Raw genomic sequence first — 17,584 nt, forward strand, 5'->3', positions numbered from 1 at the left:
TTAGAGCTCCATATTGTAATAGAGATATATAACACAGGTAGCTTTTCAAACCCCTCATCTTTCTGATCATAGCTTCTCAGAGGTGTTAGAAGAGAAATTACTACTTTCTTTTTTTTTTTTTTTGAGACAGAGTTTCACTCTTGTCGCCCAGGCTGGAGTGCAAGGGCACGATCTTGGCTCACTGCAACCTTCGCCTCCCGGGTTCAAGCGATTTTCCTGCCTCAGCCTCCCAAGTAGCTGGGATTACAGGCGTGTGCCACCACGCCCAGCTAATGTATTTTTAATAGAGACAGGGTTTCACCACGTTGGCCAAGCTAGTCTCGGACTCCTGACCTCTGGTGATCCGCCTGCCTTGTCTTCCCAAAGTGCTGGGATTACAGCCGTGAGCCACTGCGCCCGGCCAAATAACTACTTTCCAATCAGGAGTATCTCAAAAGTTTTTTATTTCAATAAGTTACATTTTCACACCTTTTCCTTTTGGGTTATTTTAATTAACTCTCAGGCCACAGTATTGCTTCTAGTCAAGGGCTCCTATTCTCTCCCATACTAAAGAACTCCTGTACTGTTATTAAATCAGTGAAAAAAACCAGAGTAGGTTCCAAACTCAATTTTCTCTTTTGTATTAGGTGCTATTGTTCATTTAAAAATGAGGTACGTGTTTTCTTTTAAAGAAATAAGTTCTGGGTTGGGCATGGTGGCTCGCATCTGTAAGTAATCCCAGTACTTTGGGAGGCCAAGGCGGGTGGATCACCTGAGGTCAGGAGTTTGAGACCAGCCTTACTAACATGGTAAAACCCTATCTCTACTAAAAATACAAAAAATTAGCTGGGCTTGATGGCAGGCGCCTGTAATCCCAGCTGCTGGGGAGGCTGACGCAGGAGAATTGCTTGAACCTCGGGGGGGTGGAGGTTGCAGTGAGCCGTCACGCCACTGCACTCCAGCCTGGGTGACAAGACTGAGACTCTGTCTCAAAAAAAAAAAAAGTTCTGATGCAGAACATTAAGTGTCTCTATTTATATTATATACACTGTTACCAAACTGGTTAAGCTCTGAATGATTATACGGGTAAACAGGTCAATGATAGAAATAGGTCTTTTAAAATCGAATCATTTATTGAAAATAAAGTGTTAGAACACTAGCTAAATGTCATTCATTCAACTAGTATTCTAATTTTCACTTAAAATTAGTGTTTTAGGCTGGGTGCGGTGGCTCACGCCTGTAATCCCAGTACTTTGGGAGGCCCAGGCAGGCAGATCACAAGGTCAAGAGATTAAGACCATCCTGGCCAACGTGGTGAAACCCCGTCTCTACTAAAAATAAAAAAATTAGCTGGGCGTGGTGGCACGTGCCTGTAGTCCCAGCTACTTGGGAGGTGGAGGCAGGAGAATTGCTTGAACCCAGGAGGTGGAGGTTGCAGTGAGCTAAGGTCGCGCCACTGAAATCCAATCTAATGGCAGAGCGAGACTCTGTCTCAAAAAAAAAAAAAAAAAATTAGTGTTCTAATTTTCACTTTAACATTAAGTTTAAAAAAAGACATTCTCCTTTGTATTCAAAGGAGACATAGTAAGAGTCATATGACCAGAAATAATGTTTTAAAATGTCATAATGTACCCTGTGACATGTGTTTATCTGTGTAACAAACCTTCACATGTACCCTCAAAAAATAAATAAAAATTTGATAATTTAGATTGTCAATATTTGCACATGGAACACCTAATGACTAAGAAATTAGGAAGCACTTTGAAGGAAATTACCATTTCATATGCTACATAAGAAACTGTGGTTATTTTACGTGGATTCTAACAGCATCTGAATATAATATATATCCCTTATACATTATATATACCCCTTATCATATTACCTCTGAATATAATATATACCCCAATGAAATGTTATATCAGTTGTGTATGAAAATCTTATATATTCATAGAACCATCATCAAATGCTTAAGGTGCTTACAGGCACAGAAATGACTGTATATTATTAGACAGTATGGGGTTTAGTGCAGAGCCCCTGGTTAGCTGCTAACTTGCTTTGTCACTTTGAGCAAGTCACTTTCCTGGACCATGTCTTGTCTTGGTCTTTGTTATATCTCTAGCATCTAGCATATAGGCACACCAATAAACATTTGTTGGATGAATAATAAATGGACCTTAAGTTTCCTCATCTATACATGGAAGGATTTGGATTAGACCTGTAAATTTCTTTTTGAAATTTCAAATTTGAAATCTCAAATTCTGTTATACTTTTAACCCAGTCCTAGTATTTCCTACCCTTAAGAACCATATGATCACTGCTGGCTTCCTTATTTTACTTCATTGGGTTCTTTCTGCTATTTCCCATTTGGAACAAAGTATTGTTTTGCTCTTCTTTAGAGCCTTTGTTAGATTTGGTTTATAGGTATCTCCTTTTGTTTATTTATTTTAAAAAAATTATTATATATATATAAAATTTATTTTTCTTTGAGACGGAGTTTCACTGTCACCCAGGTTGGAATGCAGTAACGTCATCTTGGTTCACTGCAGCCTTCGCCTCTCAGGTTCAAGCGATTCTCCTGCCTCAACCTCCCGAGTAGTTGGGATAACAGGTGAGTGCCACCACCCCTGGCTAATTTTTTGTATTTTTAGTAGAGATCGAGTTTCACCATGTTGGCCAGGCTGGCCCCAAACTCCTGACCTCAAGTGATCCGCCTGCCTTGGCCTCCCAAAGTGCTGGGATTACAGGCATGAGCCACCATGCCTGGTCACTATGTATCTTCTTTTAAATGTAAAATTTATGTTTTACAGTTTTTCACATCTACTGAATTAAATCTGAATAGTGACTTTGTGCAAAACAAATTTTGCTGTCCATTATTGCCAAAAAGTCCTGAGTGTCCAGGATGATTTCTCTAGGACATCTCTTGCTCCCAAGTTTCAAACCGTTTTTTAGGAGCCAAAACCTCAGGATTTCACCCAGATCTGGTTAACATTTTGAAAAGATACAGGATTTTACCTAACCTGCCCTGAGTAGAAAACCATCTTACCATTTTTCCCTTATGATTTCTCGGAGAGGAGGGCAGATACTATCATACAGCATACTTCTCAGTAGTTGGAAGGGTTTGAAGGGCCTGATAAGCAATGTCCATAAAGATAAAGGAGAGCTTTTCATTTAAGTAGTCACTCAGACTTTCAGGAAGTTTTGAGTGTTTTTTGTTTCTTTTTTTTTTTTTTTTTTTGAGACAGAGTCTCACTCTGTCGTCCAGGCTGGAGTGCAGTGAAGCTATCTCAGCTCACTGCAACCTCTGCCTCCCGGGTTCATGCCATTCTCCTGCCTCAGCCTCCCAAGTAGCTGGGACTACAGGTGCCAGCCACTACGCCCGGCTAATTTTTCGTATTTTTAGTAGAGATGGGGTTTCACTGTTTTAGCCAGGATGGTCTCGATCTCCTGACCTTGTGATCCACCCACCTCGGCTTCCCAAAGTGCTGGGATTACAGGTGTGAGCCACCACACCCGGCTTGTTTCTTTTTTTTTTAAGTGCTCAACTAGAGTACCTTCTGTTTAAAAACTGTTACTGAAAACATTTTTATTAAATATTTTAAACCACTATTTTCATTTTTGCTTGTTGCCTTTCAGATCACATATAGACATACATTTGCATGGTTGCAATCATGTGTGTACCATTTTGTATTTAAACCCAGGAAAAATTCTGCTAAGCACCAATTTCAGGTAACACAATAGAAGCTAGTGAGCGAGTCCTTTAATTCAGTTCAAGGAGTATGTTGAGACAGGGCCAGTTGTACTGAGCTCTTCTGCAATTTAGGTGTGATTGTTTTCATTATTTAGAGTTTTCCAAAAAATTTATAAAGCTGGTGAGAATATCCATTTGGTTTAAATGTTTCTTTTATTCAGGAGAACTTGAAGGTAGCTTTGGTAAAATTCAAATGGTGTCTGTAAATTATGGATATTGTTTTTATATTCTTGGTAAAAGATTAAGTATTTAAAATTTTAAAATGCTCCCCAAATAGCTCCAAATATTAGCTTATCTCTTTTGTTCATGGTAACACGACCTTAGTATGGGCGCCTAGGGGAACTGAAGCTTTCCACAGTGGCTTCTGTCTGGTAGGACTGAGCCAGCCAGGCAAGCAACCCTGAGAAGAAGAAGGAGTAAATTAAGGTCAAACAGTAAACTGGAGGAATGAGTGGAACTGTCAAAACCAGCTATACACAGCATTTCCACAGAAAACTGTTGACAAGGCATTTAATTCCACTGAAATTTAATAATCTATTGATTCATATTTGTACCTCTTTTAGATAAATTTTATTTTATTTTATTTATTTATTTTTTGAGACGGAGTCTCGCTCTGTCGCCCAGGCTGGAGTGCAGTGGCCGGATCTCAGCTCACTGCAAGCTCTGCCTCCCGGGTTTACGCCATTCTCCTGCCTCAGCCTCCCGAGTAGCTGGGACTACAGGCGCCCGCCACCTTGCCTGGCTAGATTTTTGTATTTTTTAGTAGAGATGGGGTTTCACCATGTTAGCCAGGATGGTCTTGATCTCCTGACCTCGTGATCCGCCCGTCTGGGCCTCCCAAAGTGCTGGGATTACAGGCTTGAGCCACCGTGCCTGGCCTAGATAAATTTTAAATCAAAATTTTCATATATATGAATGTAAATTTATTTCATTCCCTTTTAAAAATATTTAAAAATAATATATAGAGATTGATTATATTTAGAGTATACAATGTGATTATTTGATATAGATTGTATTATGACTACCATGATCAAATTAATTAACACATCCGTCATCACTCATGATGTAGTTAAGATCCCTGAAACTTGTTCATCCTATAATTGAGAGTTTGTACCCTTTGTCCAGTATCTTCCCATTTCTCCTACCCCTCAACCCACCATTTAATTCTCTGCTTCCATGAGTTTAATTTTTTTAGATTCCACATATAAGCGAGATAAGGCATATAAGTTCTCGAGTTTATAATGATTAATATTCTTACTTTTCAGATGAGGAAACAGGTTAAACAATTTCCCAAACTCATCAGTGGGTAAGTGGTCTTAATCTGGAGAAAACTGTTAACTACTTTCTATAGTACTGCTCTCACATGCTAAACTGAAAAACATTAATATACCCATAGTCAACACATGGTATACATCTCTTCCAACCTGTCCACCCTCCTCCTACCTCTATTGGCATGATCTAGGGACTGGTCTCTCTCCTTCAAAACTCTTCTTAGAGAGAAAGCAGTGGTGTAGTCAAGAGAAATTGACTTCCAAGAGAAAGTAGTTGTTGTCCTAGTTTCTGGTAACTGGAGCTTTAGACACTAATCTTAAAGATGTTTCTAAAAGGCAAATCTGATGGGGTCACTCATCAATTAAACCCTGTGTTGACTCTCTTGGACTTCAAGACAAACATCTTTGGCCCCTGAACACAGTTCCTTCAGACTCACTTCTTGCCACTTCCCTATATATCTTAAATTATTCACAGTTCCCCTCTGAAAACTCCATGCTCTCTCACCTCTGAACCTTTTTGAGTATCTCTTCACCTTAGCTCTCTACCCCATGCCTATTCTTTTCCCTTATCAACCTCTAACATCTTTTTTAGGACTTTCTACAGAAATCTTCCAGATGCTCATGAGGATCAGATAAGAGCCTCTTTGTCCCCCTTCATGCCTGCGCTTATCTTATTATATAGATACCACTTCATTTTCTGAGAGTACTTGTCTACTTCTCTGACCTCCCTACCTGGACCCTAAGCTCCTTGGACTATAAAGCACCAGTAGTACAACAGTCCTATCCTCAAGGAAGGGTAGGAAGAATATTAATCTCTCCTCTAAAATAGTTCTGGGGTGGCTGCCATACATACAGCTCTATCATAGTGTTGGGATCCTAACTCAAATCATTAGACAAGGACAGACATCAGAGACCCATGGTGAATTAAGTTTGTACTTTTCAGGGAATCACAAAGATACTAAGAATACAGGAAGAAACAAAAACCAGGAACCTTGCCTTGTAACCATCTCCTTTCTCAGGTAAGCATACTTATTTAGTACAGAATACATTGTGAAGTACCTATGCCACATATGTGCCAAGGGCTATTAGGTGAGGGGACATGATCATGAGCACAATAAGCATGAACTCTGACTTCAGAGCTGAGCATTTAGAGGGAGACACAGACACTGAATCAACCAAACACACACAAGTATCAAATGAAAACCTTGATAGATGCTACCAAGAAAAAGTCATTTATAAGCTCATAAATGGGGAACCGGAATGGGTGGGTAGAGGGCAAATGTAAGAGCACTTCCATTAAAAAGTGACTCATAGGTAAGATTGAAAGACTAGGAATTACTCAGGCTGAGGCTGAGAAGAGGGGGATAAGAATGAGGTGCTTCCTAGTCTGAGCTGAAGTGGGAGTGGGCCTGGAGCTTGGCTCTTGAAGGAACTGAAAGAACAGTACAGCTGGAGAGAAGAGAGGCAAAAAAGGTAGGCAGACATCGCCTGGTTGCATTGCAGGCCTGAACTCACCTTATCTTCTGGAGGACAATACCTTGATTCTCTCTGGAAAAATCGTGAGGGAAAGCCCTGTGTATGGTGTTCAGTGTGCTTGAGATGATGAGATGGAACTGAACACAGACTGGGAGCCAGGCCAGCTTGGGTTTGAATCTTGTGAGTAACATGGTAGTGACTGTGGCTAATGATCATTAATAATAAGTAAAGTGCTGAAGTCATAAGGCTCCTTTCAATGACTCCTGTCACTTCCAATCACTTCTAGTTGAAGCCTAGAGGTAATTATTCACTTTACCAAAGGATTCACTATAAGCATCCTTTAAATAGTACCCCTTAAGGCACCTAAAATAGATGTGATTGACACAGGCAAATCATGCAATTGTGGAGGGACTCCCTCTTAAGGAGACCTGAAGCTGGCTGTGACTGGCTGTGATCATCTGGTCATGATATACTGATAACAGGTCTCTGAGCAAACTAGTATATGAAAATCATTGCCAAGAAAGCCTAGAATCTTTAGTAGAAATCTCAGAGTCCCAGAAACTTTGAGAGAATATGTTAGTTGGAGGAAAAATAAACCTTGTCTTCCCTCCTTCTTTGTTCTCTACCTACCTCTGGCCCAACCTCAAATCTTTAAATTTAAATGATGTGGCCCAGCAGAGGCCGGTGGCATAAAGATGGTTTCTCTCCCTCCATTCTCTTTGGAGCTGGTGGGAACTGGTTGGAAGGGAGGTTTCTGCTCTTTTCCAAAGCCTCTCAGAGCTCTCCTCATTCCTCGTAGGCCCTCAGCACTCCTACTGTGAACCAGCTGCTCCCGCCTTGAGACTCTGTCTTCACTGCTTTAAGCTGTGCTGTAATGTGTGTGATTGTATGTATTTGATTTTGAAAATTTGGAGAATTCTATGGAAAACTCTAATTTCTTTGTATTTCTACCTGACCTCTGCTCCTCCCTTGAGAAGGAGTTGGATTATGGAATAAGAAGTTTAGGGTATATCTAGACCGGGCAAGTCTTCTTTCTGAAAAGCACAGTACCTTGGCACATAGTCCAGGAACTGGGAACCAAACTGGAAAAAAAAAAAAAGAAAAAAGATCAGAGGCCTGTGCTTGTGAGATCCTGTGAGTGGAATGTTGGATGTTATCCACATTCATCTTGTCATTCCTCAGTCACCCTTCCTCTTCAAGCCTATATGTTTAGGCTTCAGTGCTAGTTTTCCTTCTGTGCCAAAGAGCAAAGAATAAGAGGCCTGAAGAAGGAAAATGCTTGATCTTGGGGAGGAGCATGGCCTTCAGCCACCACTGGGGCAATTTTCTTTGTAGTTGCTATAGTTGTTCCATCCAGCATTCTGTTAGTCTATGTCCCTAGAGGACAGGGACAGTGTCTTATTCCCTTCCACATCCCCAAGCTTTCCAAATAGATCAATAACTATTTGCTGAACAAATGAGTAACCAAACAAAGGAGTAACTAGATTGCCTAGCTGGTGATTCTTGGATATAAAAAGATGGTGAATGATACGGTCTGGCTCTGTGTCCCCACCCAAATCTCATCTTGAATTGTAATCCAAATTGTAATCCCTACATGTTGAGGGAGGGACCTCGTGGGAGGTGATTTGATCATGGGGGCAGTCCCCCCCATGCTGTTCTTGTGATAGTGAGTTCTCATGAAATCTGATGGTTTTATAAAGGGTTTTCCCTCTCTTTACTCTGCATTTCTCTCTCCTGCTGCCATGTGAAGAAGGACGTGTTTACTTCCCCTTCCACCATGATTGTAAGTTTCCTGAGGCCTCCCAAGCCATGTGCAACTGTGAGTCAATTAAACTTCTTTCCTTTATAAATTACCCAGTTTCAGGTAGTTCTTTCTTTCTTTTTTTTTTTTTTTTTTTTTTGAGACGGTGTCTTGCTTTTTCGCCCAGGCTGGAGTGCAATGGTGTGATCTTGGCTTGGCTCACTGCAACCTTCACCTCCTGGGTTCAGCTGATTCTCCTGCCTCAGCCTCCTGAGTAGCTGGGACTACAGGCATGTGCCACCATGCCCAGCTAATTTTTGTATTTTTAGTAGAGACAGGGTTTCACCGTGTTAGCCAGGATGGTCTTGATCTCCTGACCTCGTGATCTGCCCGCTTCGGCCTCCCAAAGTGCTGGGATTACAGGCGTGAGCCACCACGCCTGGCTGCAAGCAGTTCTTTTTTTTTTTTTTTTTCTGAGACAGTCTCACTGTGCCACGTAGGCTGGAGTGCAGTGGCACAGTCTTGGCTCACTGCAACGTCTGTCTCCCAGATTCAAGCAATTTTCCTGTCCCAGCCTCCAGAGTACCTGGGATTACAGGCGCATGCCACCATGTCCAGCTTATTTTTGTATTTTTAGTAGAGACGGGGTTTCACCATGTTGGCCAGGCTGATCTCGAACTCCTGACCTCGTGATTTGGCCTCCTAAAGTGCTGGGATTACAGGCGTGAGCTACTGTGCCTGGCCAGGCAGTTCTTTATAGCAGCTTGAGAACAGACTAATACAGTGAAGAAAAAAGGACAGAAAGGTTGAGGCATTTGCAGAAGGTGGCACCAGTGAGAAATAGAGAAAGAACAAATGATTGTGGGTAAAAATAAAACAAGAGTTACTGATTTTGAATGAAACATATTCACTGTGGGGATAAAAACCCTAGCACTTTTATTAGCACCTTTAAGAAATTTGTCAGGATCAAGTGATTCATTCATCCAGGTTATAAAAATAAATAGCCTAAGGTCCTTTTTTCCCCCTACCTTTATGTATCTGGAAGGAACCTAAGGTCTTTATTATGGCTTATTTTGAGATCTAAACCCTTATGGCTCCAGAAAGGTGATGGTGGGAATTAGGGAAAACAATATTTTTTGAAGAATTTTTGAGTTGGACTCTCCGCATATATACCTTCATCTAGGCTCAAGATGTGCAGAACTGAAGACTCCAGAGGTGCTCCTTGTGCACATAGAAGGAGTTTGAAAATTTGGCTCCATACTTCTAGTTTTCTGTATTTTTTCATGTGAGGAGAGCAGAGGCAAACATGTATTTGAAATATACTAGGTAACTGTCCTATGCTGGTAGAGACTGCCTTGTCCTGCCAGGTCTCTGTAATGTAGTTAAGGCCACTGCATATCTCTGCAGTGGTGTTTCTGAAATCCTTTTCATTCATTCATTCATTCATTCATTCATTCATTCATTCATTTGAGATGGAGTCTTACTCTGTCGCCCAGGCTGGAGTGCAATGGTGCCATCTTGGCTCACTGTGAGCTCCGCCTCCTGGGTTCACGCCATTCTCCTGCCTCAGCCTCCCAAATGGCTGGGATTACAAGTGCCCGCCACCAAGCTCAGCTACTTTTTTGTATTTTTAGTAGAGACAGGGTTTCCCAAGTAGCTGGGACTACAGGCATCCGACACTACGCCCGGCTAATTTTTTGTATTTTTAGCAGAGGCGGGGTTTCACCGTGTTAGCCAGGATGGTCTCAATCTCCTGACCTTGTGATCCGCCTGCCTCAGCCTCCGAAAGTGCTGGGATTACAAGCATGAGCCACCGCACCTGGGCAATCCTTTCCATTCAATACTACCCATCACTGGTCTGCAGTTTGTTCAACTATAAAAAAGGAAAGTGTGTTTCTTGTTTGGTTGTTATTATGGATTGAATTGTGTCCCCCCAACAAACAGATACGTTGGAGTCCTAACTCCCAGTACTTCACAATGTGACTGTATTTGGAAACAGTGTGTTTAGGAGGTAATACGGGTAAGATGAAGTCATTAGGGTGGACCCTAATCCAATGTGACTGATATCCCCAAAGGGGGAAACTGAGACACAGAGACCGACACCAAAGAGAGAAGATGATATGAGGAGACACAGGGAGAAGATGGACATTTAACAGCTGAGGAACGTGAGACTACCAGAAGCTGGGAGAGAGGCCTGGAACAGATCCTTCCTCAGTTCCTTCAGAGGGATCATGGCCCTGCTGACACCTTGATTTCAGACTTCTGGCCTCCAGAACTGTGAAAGAGTAAATTTTTATGGTTCTAAACCACCCAGTTTGTGGAACTGTGTTACTGGACCCCTAGGAAACTAACACAGTTATTCTAAAATTTAAATATATGTTTTTGTTTTTGGTTTTTTGTGGTTGTTGTTGTTGTCTTTTTGTTTTTGTTTCTGTTTTTGTTTTTTTAAAGTTCCTCTGTAGACCAGGTGCAGTGGCTCATGCCTGTAATCCCAGCACTTTAGGAGGCTGAGGTGGGTGGATCACTTGAGGTTAGGAGTTCGAGACCAGCCTGGCCAACATAGTCAAACCCCATCTCTACTAAAAATACAAAAATTAGCCGGGTGTGGTGGTGTGCACCTGTGGTCCCAGCTACTCAGAAGGCTGAGGCATGAGAATCGCTTGAACTGGGGAGGCAGAGACTGCAGTGAGCCAAAATTGTGACACTGTACTCCAGCCTGGATGACAGAACGGGACTCTGTCCAAAAAAAAAAAAGAAAGAAAGAAAGAAAGAAAGAAAGAAAGTTCCTACAAATGGTAATTGTTTTTTCTCAAGAATTCCCACTAGAAATAGTTCCTGCAGACTAAGCTGTACTGGGTTTATGTAACAGACATGGAAAAGGACAGAAGTAATCTCTTTCTAATCTATGTTTAGTTATGGATAAGAGCTCCCTGGCCAGGTGTGGTGACTCATGCCTGTAATCCCAGCACTTTGGGAGGCTGAGGCAGGTGGATCACCCAATGTCAGGAGTTCAAGACCAGCCTGGCCAACATGGCAAGACCCCGTCTCTACTAGAAATACCAAAATTAGCTGGGTGTGGTGGTAGGCACCTGTAATCCTAGCTACTCGGGAGGCTGAGGCAGGAGAATCGCCTGAACCCGGGAGGCAGAGATTGCAGTAAGCCAAGATCGTGCCATTGCGCTCCAGCCTGGACAACAAGAGCGAAACTCCGTCTCAAAAAAAGAAAAAAGAGCTCCTTACGTTACTTGAAGCCTTATGATTTTCTGCTTTTGCAGAGTTTGAATGGCCAGGTATTTTCTGCAAGATATGAGCATGAGGATTGCTAAACAGTATTTAGCAGCTCTGTTTGTTTTAAAAAGTGTCTGTACAGGCTGGGTGCGGTGGCTCACACCTATAATCCCAGCACTTTGGGAGGCTGAGGCGGGTGGATCATGAGGTCAGGAGATTGAGACCACCCTGGCTAACACGGTGAAACCCCGCCTCTGCTAAAAATACAAAAAATTAGCCGGGCGTAGTGTCGGATGCCTGTAGTCCCAGCTACTTGGGAGGCTGAGGCAGGAGAATGGCCTGAACCCGGGAGGCGGAGCTTGCAGTGAGCCGAGATCTGGCCACTGCACTCCAGAGCCTGGGCAACAGAGCAAGATTCTGTCTCAAAAAAATAAAGTAATAAAACAAAAAATAAAATGAAATAAAATTACAGGTAATTTTTTTTTTTTTTTTTGAGACGGAGTCTTGCTCTGTCACCCAGCCAGGAGTGCAGTGGCGTGATCTTGGCTCACTGCAGCCTCCACCTCCTGGGTTCAAATGATTCTCCTGCCTCAGCCTCCTGAGTAGCTGGGATTACAGCACACTGCCACACCCAGCTAATATTTTTGTATTTTTACTAGAGGCGGGGTTTCACCATGTTGGTCAGTCTGGTCTCGAACTCCTTACCTCGTGATCTGCCCTCCTCGGCCTCCAAAAGTGCTAGGATTACAGGCTTGAACCACCGTGCCGGGCCAAGGTAATTTTTTATTTGCTTATTTGTTTTCTCAGAATATATGTATTATTATTATTTTTTTAAAGACAGGGTCTCACTCTGTCACCCAGGCTGGAGAGAGATGGTGCCATCATAGGTCACTGTAACCTTAAACTGCTGGGCTCAAAAGTTCCTCCCGCCTCAGCCTCTTGAGCAGCTAGGACTACAGGCGGGTGTCACCATGCCTAGCTAATTAAAAACATTTTTTTGGTAGAGATAAGGTCTTGCTATGTTGGCCAGGCTGATCTCAGACTCCTGGCCTCAAGTGATCCTCCTGCCTTAGCCTCCCAAAGTGCTGGAATTACAGGCGTGAGCCTCTGTGCCTGGCCAGAAAATATGTATTAATATATTAATGACTATATTATAACATATAGTGAATATAAAAGATAACCTAGTCTAGTTTTCTGAGTTAAAGACTTCATTTTGTTTCTGACTCTTATTGATAAGCCCTGTCTTTTGGGTATGAAAGGACCTGTCAAAGGATTTTTTATTCATGGAAGTCTAGCTTCTTAGGGAGAAAGAGTAGTCCTCCAAATACCAGTTTAAATTTGTATCACTTTTTCTTCTTTGCTGTCTTCCAGCCCGGTGTTTTCCACTGCAGTGCACTGTATAGTATACTAGGGAGACTGAGCTGTAGTTAGTACATCGTGATCAATAGCTTTATGGATTTTGATTGAAAGTGGCTGGACTACAAACCCGTGTTTGGATACACATGGAACTACTAAAAATAAACACCTGGCTGGACACGGTGCCTCACACCTGTAATCCCAGCACTTTGGGAGGCTGAGGCAGGAGGATCACTTGAGCTCAGGAGTTCGAGACCATCCCGGGCAACATAGAGAGACCACATCTCTACTAAAAACCAAACCAAACCAAAACAAACAAACAAAAAACTTTTGCTTGATATGGTGGCATGCACCTGTAGTCCCAGCTACTTGGGAGGCTGAGGCGGAAGGATCACTCGAGCCTGGAAGATGGAGGCTACCATGCCATTGCACTCCAGCCTGGGTGACAGAGCGAGACCCTGTCTCAAAATAAAATTAAAATTAAGCACCAACTAGTAATATTGGGGTAAGTGAGTTGAGTACGAGCCATTCTTTGTTGAAGGTAAGGGTGCCCATTCCTTTACTAGGACACCACTAAAGATCCATTCATGCAAGATAACCCTTGTCAGAAAATCATTGCCAGGGACTGGGAAAGTAACACCCTTTGGAGAACTATTCTTAGCAGGAGCATGAAGGCGTCATTGGAGGCATCCGGTGGGTGGGATGAGGTTTGTTCAAGAGCCATATGAAATTAAAAGTCAGGACTTTTTGGACAGATGCATTGACACGAAGCACACTAACACAGGGTGGTAGTCAAGCCCAGTGAGCAGAGTTAGGCCTTGGCTTTCTCTGCCTAATCACAGATCACAGATAAATTTAAGGTTTTAACTCCAGTCTGTCCCACCTCATGCACAGTAATTCATCAGGGGAGATAGGGGACAGTGACATTTATTGCAGAATAATACTGTCTGTGCCCTCTTTGAGTATAATGTGAATATTTAACAGTGTCAGTCTTTTGCCTGTTATTAGTGTCTCCAGAGTTGTTCAACTTGTTCTACTTGGTGTATTCATAGCTCTCAGTATTAGTAGATGCTCCAAGACTTAGACTGTGTCTTCTTTTGTAGGACCCACATCCTTAGCTCGATGGAGAGCTCTAGCACCCTGTATCCAAGTGATCACTTCATAGAGGTACCCATTTATGCATAGCTTTGTAAACTGAGGGCCAGAGGAGTGGCTGTTTGGGAAGTAGTCATCACTATGTAAGAATCAAACCTTTATTTTTCTTGGTAGAAAGTCAGTAGATATTTTGTTAAACTAAAAACATTAAAATAAAACTACATGGATATTTTAAAATATGGATACAAAAATGGCTAAAAGAGTTCGATTAAAAAAAAAAAAAGAAACAAAGAAGGGATAAACTGGAGACTGAAGAAAATTTGTTATCTACAGGACAGGGTGATTTGACTTTGTGTCCCCATCCAAATCTCATCTTGAATTGTAATTCCATAATCCCCATGTCTTGTGGGAGGGACCTGGTGGGAGGTAATTGAATCCTGGGGGCGCTTTTCCCCCATGCTGTTCTCGTGATAGTGAGTAAGTTCTCACGAGATCTGATGGTTTTATAAGCATCTGGCATCTTCCCTGCTGGCACTCATTTTCTTTCCTGCTGCCCTATGAAGACGTGACTTCGGCCATGATTGTAAGTTTTCTGAGGCCTCCCCAGCCATGCAGAACTGTATGAGTCAATGAAAACTCTTTTCTTTATAAATTACCCAGTCTTGGGTATTTCTTCATGGCAGTGTAAGAACAGACTAACACACGTGGGAATGGGATGGAAGGGATAAAGGATAGAGTGACACGTCTCTGAGTATATCTTCTCATATCATTTTGATTTTCAACAATATTAATATTTTACTTATTCAAGAAAATGAAATTAAATAAACAGTTATGGAAGAAGACTCTAAAATTCAATATAAATAGGAGCAAACCCAATTGATTTCAAATGAAAAATATAACCACACTGAATGAAAAAAATTAACAAAAGCAATTATTGAGCATAGTAATTTGAGTATATCCCTTCAATCTGAAGATTAAAAAATTATAAACAAATCTTGGAACTTTACTTAAAAGGTTAGTGTACTTAAAACATTGATCAATATTAACATCACCAGTAATGAGATAGAACATCATATGCCTCCCAATGTGATGCACTGAGAACATAATAATGCATTGTGATACTCTTGGCCCCCCAAAAACAATTAAACTGAATCTAATGAGGAAATATCAGATAGCCTCAAACTGATGAAATTATTTTTATTTACTTATTTTTCGAGGTGAAGTCTTGCTCTGTTGCCCAGGCTGGAGTGCAGTGGCATGATCTCAGCTCACTGCAACCTCCGCCTCCCAGGTTCAAGCAATTTTCCTGCCTCAGCCTCCCAAGCAGCTGGAATTACAGGCATACACCACCATGGCCGGCTAATTTTTGTATTTTTAGTAGAGACGGGGTTTCACCATATTGGCCAGGCTGGTCTCAAGCTCCTGACCTCATGATTCACCCTCCTTGGCCTCCCAAAGTGTTGGGATTACAGGAGTGAACCATCGCGCCCAGCTGAAATTATTTTTAAAAATTGGACTGTAGGTGCTCTTTAAAAATGACTATATCATGAAAGACAGAAAAGTTGTAGACAGATTAAATAAGTCTAAACATGACATGACAACTAAATGCAATGTGTGATCCTGGATTAGATATTGAGCTGGAAAATAAATTTTTATAATGAACATTTACTAGTTTTCAAATAGAAAAACTAGGAAAATTTGAGTGTGGACTGTAGATTACATAATAACATTGTAACAATATCAAATTTCCTGATATTTATATTTGTATTGAGGTTATGTAAAATCATCTTCTTCTTAAGAAATACACACTCTAAGGTCAGATGCGGTGGTTCATGCCTGCAATCCCAGCACTCTGCGAGGCCGAACTGGGGGATTGCCTGAGCCCAGGAGTTCAAGACTAGATTGAGCATCATGGTGAAACCCTGTCTCTACAAAAAGTAGAAAAAAAATTAGCTAGGCATGCTGGCGTGCGTCTGTAATCCCAGCTGCTGAGGTGGGATCACTTGAGTCTGGGAGGTCGAAGCTGCCACTCCAGCCTGGGTGACAGAGTGAGACCCTGTCTTGAAAAAAAAAAAAAAAAAAAGAATGAAGAAAGGAATACATACTCAAGAAGTATTTAGTGGTAAACTGGCAAGATGTCTGCAACTTACTCTCAAATGGTTGAGAAAAAATGTGTGCGCACACACACACATACAGAGAGAGCAGGCACAGATGTGGCAAAATGTTAAATGAGGAATGTGGGTGAAGGACATTAGGAGTCTTCTTATTACTCTTGCAAGTTTTCTGTACATTTTAAATGATTTCAAAAAAGTTTTGTTTTGTTTTTAATTGCTTCTAGCTTCTTCTTTGACCATTAAACTTACTTCACTTCTTCCTCACACTCTCTATCTGGGGTCCTTATTGGGCAAGAGTTTACATTATCTTGAACTTTACCAGTAAAACGATATGAGGAAGATGGAAATTAGTATCATTTACAATGGGAATGAAGTGATTGGGGCACCAACTCTTTATGCAGTTGAAGAGGAAATGCTGCTGCCCCTTTTGGTGCAGTCTCCACTCGGTAAAGGACTGTGGTTTGAGGTCTGCCCCACCTCCCTTGTCCCAGAGGGAAGGGAAAGCATTTTACTCACAGATCTCTTGTTATCATTATTTAATCTTAGTTTGGTCATTGGTAACTTAGAGGAAAGGAGGAATCACAAAAGGTAGCAAGAAGGACATGTATCCATACTGTGTATCAATCCCAACTTTCTTGAAAGGCCAGGCCACGCGAAGGTGTGTGGGACCCCAATATAGATGGATCTAATGAGTTACTCTGAAACAATTTTCTTCGTTAAATGCTCTGCACATAGTGGTTAAATGTCTTTAATATCTACAATAGTGCTAGTACAACACAGAAAAGCAGCCCAGTCCCCATATCCTTTGCTGTAATTCCAGTATTTACAGTAGACAACTGGAGATTCTAATCCAGAGGTTGGGGTACAGATTTCGCAATTACAAAGAGCTGGCGTCAGTATTGTCTTCAGAGGACATTCACCAAAGGAGCAAAGCAAAGGCTGAGAATATTGACAAAATGCGTTGTTTAACCAAAAATTGAATGGAAAACAGATTCCCTGACAAGCCATCAAATTCAGAGTTGCGGGGAAACAAGTTACAATGATAGCAAAGTAACAGCATCCAGTAGGTAACTAGCCAAAGTCATACACAGTTTACTATAGACAAAGACTGAAGACTGGGGGCATAGAAGGCCTAAGATCTCAAGTCAGGCCATGCGCTTCCCACCCACCCACCAGGTCCCTGTAGTTTACAATTGGGTCTGTTCATTCTGAGGACCCCACTAAAGCCCCTATTCTATAGAAGTCTAGATGTCCCTAGTAGTTTGGGATATTTTTTGTCTATGTCAAGAGGCATTGGTAGTCTGCAAAACTGGCTGCTTTCCAAAGCCAATGATAAAGAAAGAAGCATCAACCTCTCTCTCTCTCTCTCTCTTTTTTTTTTTTTTTTTTTTAAGGCAGGGTCTTGCTCTGTCACCCAAGCTGGAGTGCAGTGGTGTGATCGTAGCTCACTGCAACCTCTAACTCCTGCAATCCTCCTGCTTCAGCCTCTGAAGTAGCTGGGTCTACAGGCACATACTACCATGCCCTGCTAATGCCCAGGTATTTAAAAAATTTTTTCATAGAGACGGGGTCTCCC

The 17,584-nt window shown here is 41.8% G+C and overlaps 1 long non-coding RNA gene across 2 annotated transcripts; it reads left to right on the top strand.

The window, feature by feature from the left end:
- The first annotated feature begins 2,540 nt into the window (after positions 1-2,540).
- LOC108586681 lies at positions 2,541-8,094 on the top strand. 2 transcript variants are annotated; one of them, XR_001904262.3, is made up of 4 exons: positions 2,541-2,587; positions 4,993-5,033; positions 5,942-6,017; positions 6,502-8,094. It is a non-coding gene; the product is annotated as an uncharacterized LOC108586681 (long non-coding RNA). The 2 variants fall into 2 exon arrangements; XR_001904260.3 differs by having other exon boundaries at positions 5,942-8,094.
- Positions 8,095-17,584: the final 9,490 nt, after the last annotated feature.

This window comes from Papio anubis, chromosome 7, assembly GCF_008728515.1.
Source record: "Papio anubis isolate 15944 chromosome 7, Panubis1.0, whole genome shotgun sequence".
Classification (NCBI taxonomy): Eukaryota; Metazoa; Chordata; class Mammalia; order Primates; family Cercopithecidae; genus Papio; species Papio anubis.